This window comes from Thermobia domestica, chromosome 2, assembly GCF_964235325.1.
Source record: "Thermobia domestica chromosome 2, izTheDome1.hap1.1, whole genome shotgun sequence".
NCBI classification, from domain to species: domain Eukaryota; kingdom Metazoa; phylum Arthropoda; class Insecta; order Zygentoma; family Lepismatidae; genus Thermobia; species Thermobia domestica.
This window is the reverse complement of record NC_137455.1, coordinates 301,460,388-301,475,186: the sequence shown is the minus strand read 5'-3', so window position 1 is coordinate 301,475,186 and position 14,799 is coordinate 301,460,388.

The following is a 14,799-nucleotide window of genomic DNA, read 5'->3' as shown; positions in this document are numbered from 1 at the left end:
CGAAAACAATACGCATCATACGCAACGCTTCCCGGACTTGGTGTACAAACTGACATTAGCTTTAGGGTAACTGAAAGAGAAATGTACACAAATCCCCTACAGAGATATTATTTTGTATTTTCAACAGTGACACAGTGCAATATAGCTATAGTAAAGGAAACAGTTTGATATGATGTAAACACGACTCCAAAAGTGCATTACCACCTGCAATTCTGCTTTCCCTAGAATAGCAGGACACCCAAAAAGCTCGGCGGTTAGGTTGGTTTCAAATTCGAAAGGCATTGAATAAACTTAAATTTTGACACAAATATATCAGTGTGGAAAACTGCAAATAAGAGAATAAAACGAATTGCTAAAAATGACAATTTTATTATTGTGATGGAGTTGGATGACATCAAAAGTTACAAAATGATTTACTTCAGCAGTTCAAACAAGACGAATGGTAAGAAACAGATATAATAAGAAACCATTTCTCTCTTTACCCCACCCCACCCAAAAAAAGAAACTCATATGAAGAAAAAGGTATAAAATATAAAGGTTTCATATAAAAGCCTAACAGCACAAAAACAAATAGCTAAACGAAACTGAAAAGAAACAAACACAGAATAGGGGACACCAGTGGCGTAGCAGGCTTGCGGCCCTCCCATGCATGATAAAGAGTTGGGACCCTAGTTGCAAACCCCATTGTTATAATAATAATAATAATAATAATAATAATAATTATTATTATTATTATTATTATTATTATTATTATTATTTTTATTATTATTATTATTATTATTACTATTATTATTATTATTATTATTATTATTAAAAAGTCGTTTCCTTTTCTAAATCTCTCAATCTGCCTAAGAGCATGAAGCGATCATGTGTGCACGTTTTGTCAATGAGCGGTCCCAAAGGCAAAAATGGGTGGAATCTCCAAGAGAGAGAAATAAAAAAAAACTTATGGTAAATTCTAATTCAAAGTTTGAAGCACTAGCTTTTGCACGTTATTTTTTGTTTCTCTTTTCAGGGAACAGAAAAGAACTGGCGCCTAAAAAATTATACCAAATAATATTCCAAATTTGCAAGTGGATGTATTCACATTGCAATTCGTGCTGATAAAAATATTATGATTAGAAAACAAAATTGTAAAAAATAAGTCTAATTTCTTCATCCAGCGCAAGTCTTAGGGGCTACATATACCTCGCCGCCCCCCGAATATCGATATCGAAAATTTAGAATGATGTATTCATGTCCATATATTTGGATATCGAACTGTGATATATGATAATATAGATATCGACATATCATAGGCCCAGATCCGAGAACTAATGCTTGAAATATACTGGAATCAACATTCAAACTCTAAGTAAGATCTTCCTTTCCGTATTCAATGTTGAGGGGAAAGGGTGTGAACCCAAATAGAAATTTAAAAAAAAATTAAGATAAAAGTAGGTTTTCCGTTTCCCCTCGAATACAAAACTATTAACAGAAAACTACTTCTGCAATTTACCTTTTACTTCTGTTTCTTGTTGTTAACATAAATCAGTTACAGTACACATACTTTACATAGTATACCAATACACAGTCTAACTTTTCACAACCACGCAGCCCGGAAGATGAACTTACTCTAATATTAAAGTGGAATGTAATCCCCCTTCTTCCCACTTTTCATTTAACCAATTCTTCCATTATCATTGACTTGCTTCAATCATTGGGCGTTGTGGCTCAGTGTTAGAGCGCTTCCTCTGGTGTACCAAGTAAGTATGTGGTGGACAAGTTCCTAATCGTGGGTTTTCTCAGCGTACACGTGCTTCTACCCTCTTTTCATTCCACCAATTCCTCTATTATTATGACTTGCTTTAAATAAATGGCGCGGTGTCTCAGTGTTAGAGCGATTCATCTGGTGTCTGGGGTCCTTATTGTTTCGATCCATGGCCATGTAAGTTTGTGGTTGACAAGATCGTAACCGTCGGTTTCCTATGGGTACTCCCGCTTATTCCCACTTTTCATTCCACCTCTTCCTCAATTATCATTGACTTGCTTCAATCATTGGGCGCGATGGCTCAATGGTAGATGGCTTAGTCTGGTGCGTGGGGTTCCAATTTGTTTCTATCCCCGGCCAAGTAAGTTTGTGGTGGACAAGATCGTATCTGTGGGTATTCTCAGGGCACTCCCCCTCCTTCCCACTTTTCATTCAACCAATTCTTCCATTATCATTGATTTGCTTCAATCATTGGGCGAGGTGGCTCAGTGGTAGAGCGCTTCATCTAGTGGACCAAGTAAGTTTGTGGTGGACAAGATCCTGCTCGTGGGTTTTCTCAGCGAACTAGCGCTTCTTCTATCTTTTCATTCCACCAATTTCTCTACTATTATTGACTTGCTTTAATCTTTGGCACGGTTGCTCAGTGGTAGAGTGCTTCCTCTGGTGTGTGGGATCTTTATTGTTACGATCCCCGGCCAACTAAGTTTGTGGTGGATAAGATCGTTGTTTTTCTCATGGTACTCCCTCTTCTTCCCACTTTCGATTAAACCAAATCTTCTATTACCATTGACTTGCTTTAATCATCGGGCGCGGGGGCTCAGTGGTAGAGCGCTTCCTCTTTTGGGTCCAGTAAGTTTGTGGTGAACAAGATCGTATCCAGGGCTTTTCTCAGGGTACTCCCGCTTCTTTCCTGTTTTCATTCCACCTATTACTCCATTACATTGAGAAGCTTTATCATTGGGTATGGTGACTCATCGGTAGAGCGCTTCCTCTGATGGGTCAAGTAAGATTGTGGTGGACAAGATCGAATCCCTGGATTTTCTCAGGGTACTCTCGCTTTTTCCCAATTTTCATTCAGCCAATTCTTCCATTATCATTGACTTTCCTCAATCGTAGTGTTTGGTGGCTCAGTGGTAGAGCGTTTCCTCTGTTGTGCCAAGTAAGTTTGCTGTGGACATCATCGTATCCGGAGGTTTTCTAAGGGTACTACCGCTTCTTCCCTCTTTTCATTCCACCAAATCCTCTATTATGACTGACTTTGTTTAATAATTGGGCGCGGTGGCTCAGTGGTAGAGCGCTTCCTCTTGTACGTGGTGTCCTTATTGTTTCGATCCACTGCCTAGTAAGTTTTATGGTGCACAAAATCATATCCGTGGGTTTTCTCAAGGTACACTCGCTTGTTCCCACTTTTCATTCCATATTTTACTCTGTTATCACTGACTTGATTTAATAATTGGGCACGGTGGATCAGTGGTAGAGCGCTTCCTCTGGTTCGTGGTGTCTTTATTGTTTCGATCCCCGCCTAGAAAGTTTGTGGTGGATAAGACAGTAACCGTGGGTTTTCTCAGAGTATTTCCGCTTCCTTCGACATATCACTCAACAATTCTTCTATTATCGTTGGCTTGATTTAATCATCCATCGCGGTCGCTCAGTGGTAGAAAGCTTACTTTTTTGGGCAAAGAAAATTTGTGGTGGAAACGATAGTATCCGTGGGTTTTCTCTGGGTACACCCGCTTCTTCTCTCTTTTCATTCCAACAATTCTTCCACTATCATTGACTTGCTTTAATCATTGGGCTCTATGGCTCAGCGGTAGAACGCTTCCTCTGTTTCTGCAAGTAGGTTTGTGATAGACAAGATCGTATCCGTGGGTTTTCTCAGGGTACTCCCGCTTCTTCCCACTTTTCATTCAACCAATTCTTCCATGATCATTGACTTGCTTCACTCATCGGCTACGATGACTCAGCGTAGAGCGCCTCTCCTGTTGGGCCAAGTAAGTTTGCGGTGGACAAGATCGTATCCGTGTTTTTTTTCAGTTTAATTTGCTTCTTCCCTCTTTGGATTCCACTAATTATTCTATTATCATTTACTTGCCTTAATAATTGGTCGCGGTGGCTCATTGGTAGAGCGCTCCCTCTGACACGTGGGGTCCGTATTGTTTCAATCCCACTCCTAGTAAGATTGCGGTGGACAAGATCGTATCCTTGGGTTTTCTCAGGGTACTCTCGCCTGCTCCCACATATCATTCAACCAATTCCTCTATTATCACTGACTTGCTTTAATAATTGGGCACGGTGTCTCAGTGTAAGAGCGCTTCCTCTGGTGCGTTGAGATCATATTGTTTCGATCCCCGGCCAAATAAATTTGTGGTGGACAAGATCGTATCCGTGTTTTTCCCACGGTACTCCTGCTTCTTCCCACTTTTCATTCAAAAAATTCCTCTATTATCATTTGTTTGCTTTAATCATTGGTCGCGGTTGCTCAGCGGTAGAGCGCTTCCTCTGTTGGGACAAGAAAGTTTGAGGTGGACAAGATCCTATCCGTGGGTTTTCGCACGGTATTAATGTTTCTTCCCTCTTTTAAATCAACCAATTCTTCCATTATCATTGACTTGCTTCAATCTTTGGACGCGGTGGCTCAGTGATAGAGCATTTTCTCTGTTTTCCCAGTACGTTTGCGGTGGACAAGATCGTATCCGTGGGTTTTGTCAGGGTATTCCCGCTTCTTTCCACTTTTCACTCCACCAATTCCTCTTTTATAATTGACTTGCTTTAATCATTGGACGCGGCGGGTCAGTGGTAGAGCGGTTTTTCTGGTCCTTGCCGTTTCGTGCCCCGCCCTATTAAGCTTGTGGTGGACAAGACGGTATCCGTGGGTCTTCTCAGGGTACTCTCACATTACCTTCCACCAATTCTTTCTATTATCATTGCTTTGCTTTAATCATTTGGCGCGATGGCTCAGTTGTAGTGCGTTACCTCTGTTGGGCCAAGTAAGTCTTTGTTGGACAAGATCGTATACGTGGGTTTTCTCATGGTACATCTGCTTCTTCCCTTTCTTCAATCAACCAATTCTTGGGTTATCATTGACTTGCTTCAATCATTGGGCGCGGTGATGAAGTGCTTGAGCGCTTCCTCAGTTTGGCCAAGTAAGTTTGTGGTGGGCCATATGGTATCCGTGGGTTTTCTCAGGGTACTTCCACTTCTTTCCCCTTTTCATTCAGCAAATTCTTCCATTATCATTGTCTTGCTTCAATCATTGGGCGCGGTGGTTCAGTGGTAGAGCGCTTCTTTGGTGCGTGGGGTCCTTATTGTTTCGATCCCTGGGCTAATATTTTTGTGGTGGACTAGATCGCATCTTTCGGTTTTCTGACAGTACTCCGGCTTCTTCTCACATTTCGCTACACCAATTCCTCTTTTATCATTGTCGGATTAATCATTGGGTGCGGTAGCTCAGTGGTAGAGCTCTCCCTCTGGTGCGTGGTGTCCTTATTGTTTCGATCCCCGGCTAAGTAAGTTTGGGGTGGACATGATCTTATCCGGGGTTTTCTCAGCGTACTCCCGCTAATTCCCACTTTTCATTCCACCAATTCTACTATTATCATTGACTTGCTTTAATCATTGGGCGCGGTGGCTCAGTGACTTAGAGCATCCTCTGGTGCGTGTGATCCTTATTGTTTTGATCCCCGGCTTAGTAAGGTTGTGGTGTACAAGGTTGTATCCGTAAGTTTTCTTAGGGCACTCCGGCTTCCTCCCACACTTCATTCCACCAATTCTTCTATTATCATTGACTTTATTTAATCATTGGAAATGTCTTGGTACCTTGAGCATTGCGGTGATGTCAGAAATCAGATCCGGGTCCGAATCATTTGGTTTGTGATGTAAACGTTCGCTGTGGTTCAATCTCATTATTTGATTGCTCTAGATCAGGACTGTCCATGAATTGGCTCCCGGAGTCAAAGCGTGAGCGGGCACAAGCGAAGATAAGAACAGGTGAGCACAGGTGCTGCTAGCTTCGCTTCTTCCACTGCATCCGATAAGTGTTGCCAACCACACATGATGGCAAAAAACCTATGGCCAAGCCTGGCCAGAAATTCGCACGATGATAAACATTGAGCAGACGCAAGCGTGAAATGTGCAGGTGTGCTCTCCCCCTCCCCATTTCGAAAGCAGTGACGCGAAAACACTGCAGGAAACGCGTTATTATTATTATTATTATTATTATTATTATTATTATTATTATTATTATTATTATTATTATTATTATTATTCGGACCAAAGAGGGATGAAAATGGGGATTGGAGGAAATTCATAACTAGGAATTGCATAGTTTATACCGCTCACCTAACATTATTAGGGTTATGAAGTGTAGAAGGCTCAGGTGGGCAGGCCATGTAGCCAGAATGGGAGAAATTAGAAACGCTTTCATAATTTTAACTGAAAACCCAATTGGAAGAAGACCACTAGGAAGACCTAGGCGTAGATGGGAAGACAATATTAAGATGGATCTTGCAGAAATAAGAGTACAGAGTAGAAACTGGATCCAGTTGACTAAGGACATAAGTTAGTGGAAATATTTTGTAAACGCGGCATTGAACCTTCGGGTTCCATAGACCATAGAGTTAGTTAGTTATTATTAGCTACTATTAGTTACTATTAAAGCTAATTTTCTGGAGATATACTTAGATAATTACAAACAAGTGCTACAGTTTTTTTATCAACAGATTATCTCTTTTCCTAAAAGGCGAAACAACATAATATAACAAACCCACACTCGGATATAACAAACCCACCTCCCTCTTTAACAAAAGGAAAGAAAAAAGAAGAAAAGGAACGTACATAGTTTATCATTTGATTGCTGTTACAAGTTTGTATTGTCTATAGTTAACGGTTACCACATTGTAAAAAAACACTTTACACTAAATGGCAATCAGTTACCATACATACTTTTTTTTTGGTAAGCTAGTGATTACCGTCAAGGTTGACAACACTTCCGCTCCTCTAAGGACAAAACCCGAAGATCCACGAAGCACGGACAATGGTATTTGCTCGTAGAATGCTTGTGAGCGTTCACGAGGAGAGTTTCCACTATCTGCTTGCCGTGGGCAGGGCTGCTCTAGATAAAACCATTAATACAGCTAAAATATTGTTCTATCTTGCGCAACCAGGTACTGAGATTGAGCCAATTCGAGACCTCATTTTTAGAGCTTTGAGGCCAGGAACTGATTTCGGACATTACCGTGTGCTCAAAAGAATAGGATCTTTCCAATGTTAACATCCGCATCGAACAACCCCATGTTTAAAAGGGGTATAGAAATGACCCGCGTCTAAAATTTAGGGACCCCGTTTCTAGGGGTTCAAGTGTATGGGTCGATATCTGACAAGACAATTGTGCTCAACGGATGAAAACCTTTCAAGTTCCACCAACTCCGTCCAACAACTTCAAGTTGAATAGGTAAATAGATGGGGCCCGAACCAATAACGTTTTGGTCCCATTTTTTGAGGTTCGTGGACTGGGCCTGCTTTTTAAAGAAGGGTGAGAAAAATGAAATGAAATCTTTGAGTTTTACGTCCCTCGGTTATGCCGGTTGAGCTAAAGGAAATGGTGATGATGAGTAATGAATGAAATGGTGGAATGAAGAAAGTGGAAGGAAACGGGAGAACACCGAGGAAACCCACGCACATGGTGTTTGTGCACCGCTAAGTTCACTTGGCGGGGGCTGGAATCGAACCCGGGATCCCAAACACCGGAGGTGAACGCTCTACCACTGAGCCACCGCGGCCCTATTATTATTATTATTATTATTATTATTATTATTATTATTATTATTATTTACCAGAGTTAGTAGAACACATTCGTTTTGTTGATAACAATCGTAATTTTGCATTTATTAAAAGTATTATTGACCTGGTCTAGAGAGAGAAGAAAGTGGATCTTATTGCCATATATAAAAATGAGAACTTTGTTCAACAATAACTATGTATTAAAAACAAACGTATTGGTTGCAACTTTTTAAAAGAAAAATTAGTATTATTAGTAACAAATGCATTCATTGAAAAACTCTGGGGTACCAAAGACTCACGTGCTAGCCACTAGACTAGCGGGGAGGACACCCACTCGGCCACATAGTTAGCTCATCGAGGTTGTGCTGTTTACACTTTTTATTTTATCTAAAGAATAGGCTAATCTTCAATTCACATTACCGATTTGTCTTTTTAAAGAGAATTGTTATATTGCAACTTAATTTGGATGTAGAGGGCAACGGTGGCTCAGTGGTAGAGTGTTCACCTCTGGAGCATGGGGTCCTTGGTTCGATCCCAAATCGCGCCAAGTGAAGTTTGTTGTGGATGTAATGGAAGATTTGATTAAATAAAAATGGAAAGAAGCGGCAGTATCCTGAGAAAACCCAAGTATACGATCTTGTCCACCAGAAACTTACTTCGCCCAACAGATTAGGTTCTCTACCACTGAGCCACCGCGCCCAACGTTTGAAGCAAGTGAATGATAATAAAAGGAATTGGTGGATGGGAATATGGGAAGAAGCGAGAGTACCCTGAGAAAAACCATGGGTATATTATTGTCCACCACAGTATCACAGGAAATTCATCTTCCGGCGTGCTTCGTTGTGACAAGTTATAGAGTGTATTGGTATACTATGTGAAGTATGTGTACTGTCGCTGATTTGTGATAACAATCAGAATCAGAAGTAAAAGGTAAATTGCAGTAATAGTTTTCTGTTAATAGTTTTGTATTCAAGGGGAAACGGAAAACCCACTTTTATCTTAACATTTTTTTAAAAAAAATTATTTGGGTGCACACCCTTCCCCCTCAACATTGAATACGGAAATGGAGAACTTATTTAGAACATGATTGTTGAATCCAGTATATTTCAAGCATAAGTCCTCTGACCTGGACCTGTGATATGTCAATATATAGCTATCGTCAATATCTAAATTATCATATATCACCGTTAGATATCGCAAATATATGGACATGAATATATCATTCTAAATTTTTGATATCAATATTTGGGGGCGGTGAGGTATAAGGAGCCCGTAAGACTTGCGACGGATGAATAAATTAGGCTCTTTTTTTCAATATTCTTCTCTAACCATAATATCTTTATCAGCATGAATTGCAATGTGAATACATCCACTTGCAAATTTGGAATATTATTTGGTATAATTTCTTAGGCGCCAGTTCTTTTCTGTTCCCTGAAAAGAGAAACAAAAATCACGTGCAAAAGCAAGTGCTTCAAACGTTGAACTAGAATTTACCGTAAGATTTTTTTATTTCTCTCTCTTGGAGACTTCCACCCCTTTTTGCCTTTGGGACCGCTCGTTGATAAAACCTGCACACATGATAGTTATATGCATTCGTGCTCTGAGGCAGAGTGAGAGATTTTGAAAAGGGAACGACTTTTTAATAATAATAATAATAATAATAATAATAATTATTATTATTATTATTATTATTATTATTATCATTATTATTATTATTATTATTATTATTATTATTATAGATGGGTTCCCATCTGTTTATCTTGTATGGGAGGGCCTCAAGTCCACTAAACTACTGGCGTCTCCTATTCTGTGTTTGTCTCTTTTTCGTTTCGTTTAGGTATTTGTTTTTATGTTGTTATGCTTTGATATGAAACCTTTATATTATAAAACATTTTCTTTTTATGAGTTTCATTTTTTGGGTGGGGTGGGGGAAAGAGAGAAATGCTTTCTTCTTTTATCAGTTTCTTACCATTCATCTTGTTTGAACTGCTTAAGTAATTCACTTTGTAACTTTTGATGTCATCCAACTCCGTCAAAATAATAAAATTGTCATTCTTAACAATTTGTTTTATTTTCTTATTTGCAGTTTGCCACACTGATATATTTGTTAAAAAATTGACGTTTTGTCCAACGCCTTTCGAGTTTGAAACCAAGCCAACCGCCGAGCTTTTTGGGTTGCCTGCTATTGCAGGAAAAGGAGAAATGAATGTGGTAATGCACTTTTGGAGTCGTGTATACATACAAAGAACAATCATCTTTTCTGTTGTACGATTATAAAACTTGTTGTAAAAATTGATTTCTGCTATGGAAAGGATATGAAAATAAGGAGAGTGCTGGCGACAATATACATTATGATAGAAAAGATTTTTTCTTAAGAGTGCAGAGTGGTTTTCAATATGCTAGATTTTCTAGATGGTCCAAATCGACATCTGGTATAATTTAGATTTTTTTCGCAAGTAGCGATCTGCTAATACATCTGCAAAGTAGTAGCAACCAGTATTCTGCAAAGTAATCGCGTGCCTCATTATCCATTGGCTGATTTAAGAATTAAGTAAATACATATGCACAGAGTTCATTTGAATATAGATTCAACTGGGATGGTAAATTCTCATTGTCAAATGTAATGACAATTGACGTGTTGTAATTGGCACAAATTCAGACAGCATACTACCTGTTTCGTGAACGATGAGGTGGAGGCGACTACATCATGAACATATTAGAATTCAGCAGCATGTTATCCTACAATAACCATATTGTATGAATCGACTGCTTCTACTTGCTAGTTCAAAAAAATTATAATTGATATAAGATGCAAGAAGTGGTATTGGGTGATATTTTCACGAATTATTAACATGATGATCGCATACTCATAATTATGTTTACGAACCCAATTCAGTTCAAAATGGATCTTCTGACATTTACACGTAACATATCAGTATATCTATCATATATATCAAACTTTGTGGTCATCTCTTCAAATGTATCCAATGATGTACGCCTCGCTGGAAATGGCTACGTCATTATAGAGAGGAAGAATAAAAGATGTCATGATAATACATGTACTTGAATGCCATTATCGTACTTTGAAAAGTGTAATGTCACATTGTGTTTCAAAGCGTTTCGTGAAATACAAAGAAGGCAAAGAAAAATAAACTTTGAATCAAAGCCAAACACGTGTAGGAAACTAACACAGGTAGATCGAAATTACAAAATAGCAATTATCTGAACTTCAAACGTTACTGTTTAGTGTGGTAAATACTGGTATTTGTACGTTGTGTTTAGTTATGTGTCATACATATGTTATTTTGTATAATTTTCGTTAATAAACATAAATACAAAACGCACACGCATATATATAGTTAGATATATATAGTTAGATAGATAGATATAAATCAAGAAGACTTCGTGCTTCGATAGATCGGCCGTGATCACTCAATGCCTTGGGGGAACTTAGCGGTAAAAATTACAATTGCTTCACTCAAGCAATAGAATGCAATTAGTTATTAATATGGCCTTTCTATTATATCAGAAAGGACCAGCGTCCTATTTATAGGACAGGGCAAAGTCACAACAAATATCAAAATGTTATATTTTCGTGATACTTAGGCAATAATAAACTTATATTGAACTCTTAAAGTGAAAGAAATCAGAAAAATAATAATTTGGTCCCAAATGGGTTCACGCAAATTTAAGTTCATCGTGTATCCATTCATATAAATAAATAGAATTAGGAACATTTACTACAGTGTGGAAGTTAACATGAATCCATGAGTCACTCAGAAAGCACAGTAAATAACTTAGCTCTCCAAGAAGAAAAAATAAGAAAACAATGCAATTCAATTACACAGGCAGCAAATACAACACAAAACGAGGACAAAAACAGTTCAGCAAACAGACATCAATTTCCACCAAACTCCGAGAAACCACTGAACCACGATCACTACGCTGTAAATGATTCGTCTTTAGTCTGGTTACCTTATGTTTCTTTGATTCCACTTGCAAAGTTGTATGTTATTTTCCTTCGTTTCAAAAAGTCTTTTGTATTTCTTTTATGATCATATAAGCTAACAATCTTCGGCAAAGTTTATATTAATAACACGAGTTGTTCTTAAATATTTGGTTCATAAGTTTGTTTTTTCTTCACACGAAACTACAGATATGACAAATTTAATTCTCATACTCTGCATTTGTTTCAAAGCAGTCGCCATTACCAGGTTAAAGATTTAAGTCCGCCACGGTACATATAACGTATTTTGTCTTTCATTTCATTTAATGTTTTCTAATATGTAACTGTTTTCTTTACTCGTGTAACATACTCTTCTTACATTGGTTAAATAAAGTACAACGATTCTGTATTTAGAAAAAAATGTCAGAGAATGTTTCTGGGGCACCTTTGACACTGTAATGTTGTAGCTATACACGATGGCAGGAGGCTGATCCAGATGATTTAGGACCTTGCAGTTCGGCAACAGCCAATATTCACATCACCTCTTACAACAAGAGTAATCTTAGAAAGAAGAAGAAATTTGGTAATTCATAGAATCGATTAACCAGAATTCGGATAATCGGTAATATACTGTACATCTTCTATAAACCTAACCTTCTATAAAAGAGTTCTGTAAAACTCTTTATTTAATGTTTAATACATATTCAGGATATTTTGGGGGGGGGGGAAACGAGCTACCTTATAGTTGGAATATTTTAATTGCAAGCAATTTAAACGATTTGAAATTGGTTTGAAAATAAATAAATCATATTCAACAAATTCATAATTTTCTTAAAGGTTTTCACTAAATCACTTAAATCAACAGGGAGCAAAGAGAATCGCTGTATTTGTTCACTTTGAACTTCAACAGTATGGATTATGTGAAAATATCGCTAAACACTAACATTATATTATGTTAAAACCAAATAATATTTACAAAAGTTATCACATAACGTACTTTTGTAAAACCTAGGAGGGGATGATATCTTCCTCGTTCTGAATGGATTTTACTTCCAAGCAATGAAAATGATTTGCAAGATTCCCAAAAATATATACCATAGTTCATGATAAACTAATAATCAAATATATCATGGATCATGTTTTTACACCTGGAAGGAGACACAATCTTTGTTACATTAAGGGATTAAAATCGCCGCTTATATTTGACTGGTCTCAATCTCAAGTACAGGGAATTAAGTAAAAGACCTTACAAAAATATGCATAATATTGTATCAAACTGAATGCATTTTACGTACTTTAGCGCGGAACTAAAAAAAAAATAAACTGGGGGAAATACCATCACCTTGTTCAATTTCTGATTTCGGTAAATTAAGAATGATTTATTCTGACTCCTTAGAAATGTGTACGACATATTTTCCTAAACCGAACAATTGAAATGAAAATTATCATTGTAAATATTCTTTCAATTCGCAGGTGTTAGTAATATACATAATGGGGTTGAAATCGCCCCTACAATCTCAATAACTTTAATCCCTAACACCGGACATTATGGAAAATAATCAAATATAATGTTTATTATATCGTAAAGCAACCGAATGAATTTTAGGATGTTCATCATGGAATTCTAGAAGATTGTATTATATCTGCTTTTGATTTTATCATCGCATCATCGAGACTATATGAAACGTGGACCTGCAACGTAATTTGGAATCTGAACCACATGAATTCCCAATTCCCGTCGGAACTCAAGAAGAGTTATCCTAGAAAGTTTTTTTCATAGATGAGGAAGACATATATTCTGAAATTCATTCTTTTCAGATTTTAACTCAATGCTCTGAAGGTGTTACATAACACCGTAGAATAATTATAAATTTTGTCATAATGAAATAATGCAAATGTAAACTTGCAAGAGGGAATAGCTTTTACTTCCCTGATATTTGATAGATTACAGCCTAAACCAATAGGAATGTTTCAGGAAAGGAAGAAATCGTATAAACCACATTTTATAAAATTCAAATAGGGTTTGCAAGAGTTATCATAGAACAGACGAACAGATGGACAGACACACAGGTGCTAATCTGGGTGAATCGTTAAACTTTCGGAAATTCTCACTTGAAGTATTGTAGTTTTATTTCCATGCAACTTAGTTTCTAAGTACGATGCATGATGTTTTTGTGCAACCATTAGAGGTTTTCCATATTAATGGTGTATTGATCTGAAAATGGTTGGAATGTGTTGTTTGTTTTTAAAATAAACCGAAATGTATATTATCAGAAGGAATAGTATGTTTCATGATTTTATTATAAATCTTGATAAAAAGGTTTCCTTTTAATACGGGAATGCATTATGATGGTATTTTTTTTACCGAGTTCTGTTTATCAGTTAATAGCAAGTAAGAGAAAAGCAATAGCTTTTCTTATACAGAATTGTTCATTTTTCTTATCGGTATATCACTCATCATTAATAAAGAGCGCCTAACCCAGCACGTATGCTAGTGAAGTTGTTGGAGCTATAGTGGAAACTAGTAATGTTGTTGGAGATTGTTTACGTTGTGTGAGTTGAAAACAGCGGTTTTTAAGATATTTTTCTGAATATTATTGTGAAAACAAATGTCTCATTGACTAATTTCTCTGAGAAGCATGGTTAAAATTTTCTCGTCTTCTCTGATATTCTAATGTTCTTTTCTCCTAATATGCAGGGTGTCCCAAAGTAATGGTAAAAAAAAGCCAGACTCCTGGCAACAAAACAAATCAGAGAGTTTATAAAACATATAGTCCATAACGGTACTGGGACGGAGCTAGACAGCTCCGAAAGTGGAGGGAAAGAAATTTCGCACCTACCTACCGGAATAATGAAAGGAGCTAAATGTGTGTTCAGAAATATATAAGATCATATCGGCTTGACCTGTTAAACGCATTTTATATAACAACATCAGAGATTCTCAATGCGTCATATAAGGATTCACCAAATGTCTGTACGGCAGGGATAAAGAAAGTGCAGCAAAGATGAAAACCACAGAGAAAGAAGTTATTATCCATGGCAGAATTGCAAGTACGTGTACACTGGGAGTCAACTGGTCAAGGTTGCATAATCTCAGGGGCTATGGAAAGTGTTATATATTATGTATTATGTATTATAATGTATTTTGTACGAGTTGATATAAACATACTTCCCCATTTCCTGGGAAACGTGACGTGATGGGGGAAATTGATGTTATATTCGTAATCAGCGGCCTAAAATTATAAGAAAGCACAAACCAAAATCATCGGAACATTTTTTTTTCATATTGCAGAGCGATATTTCAATTTTTTTTACTATTACTGAT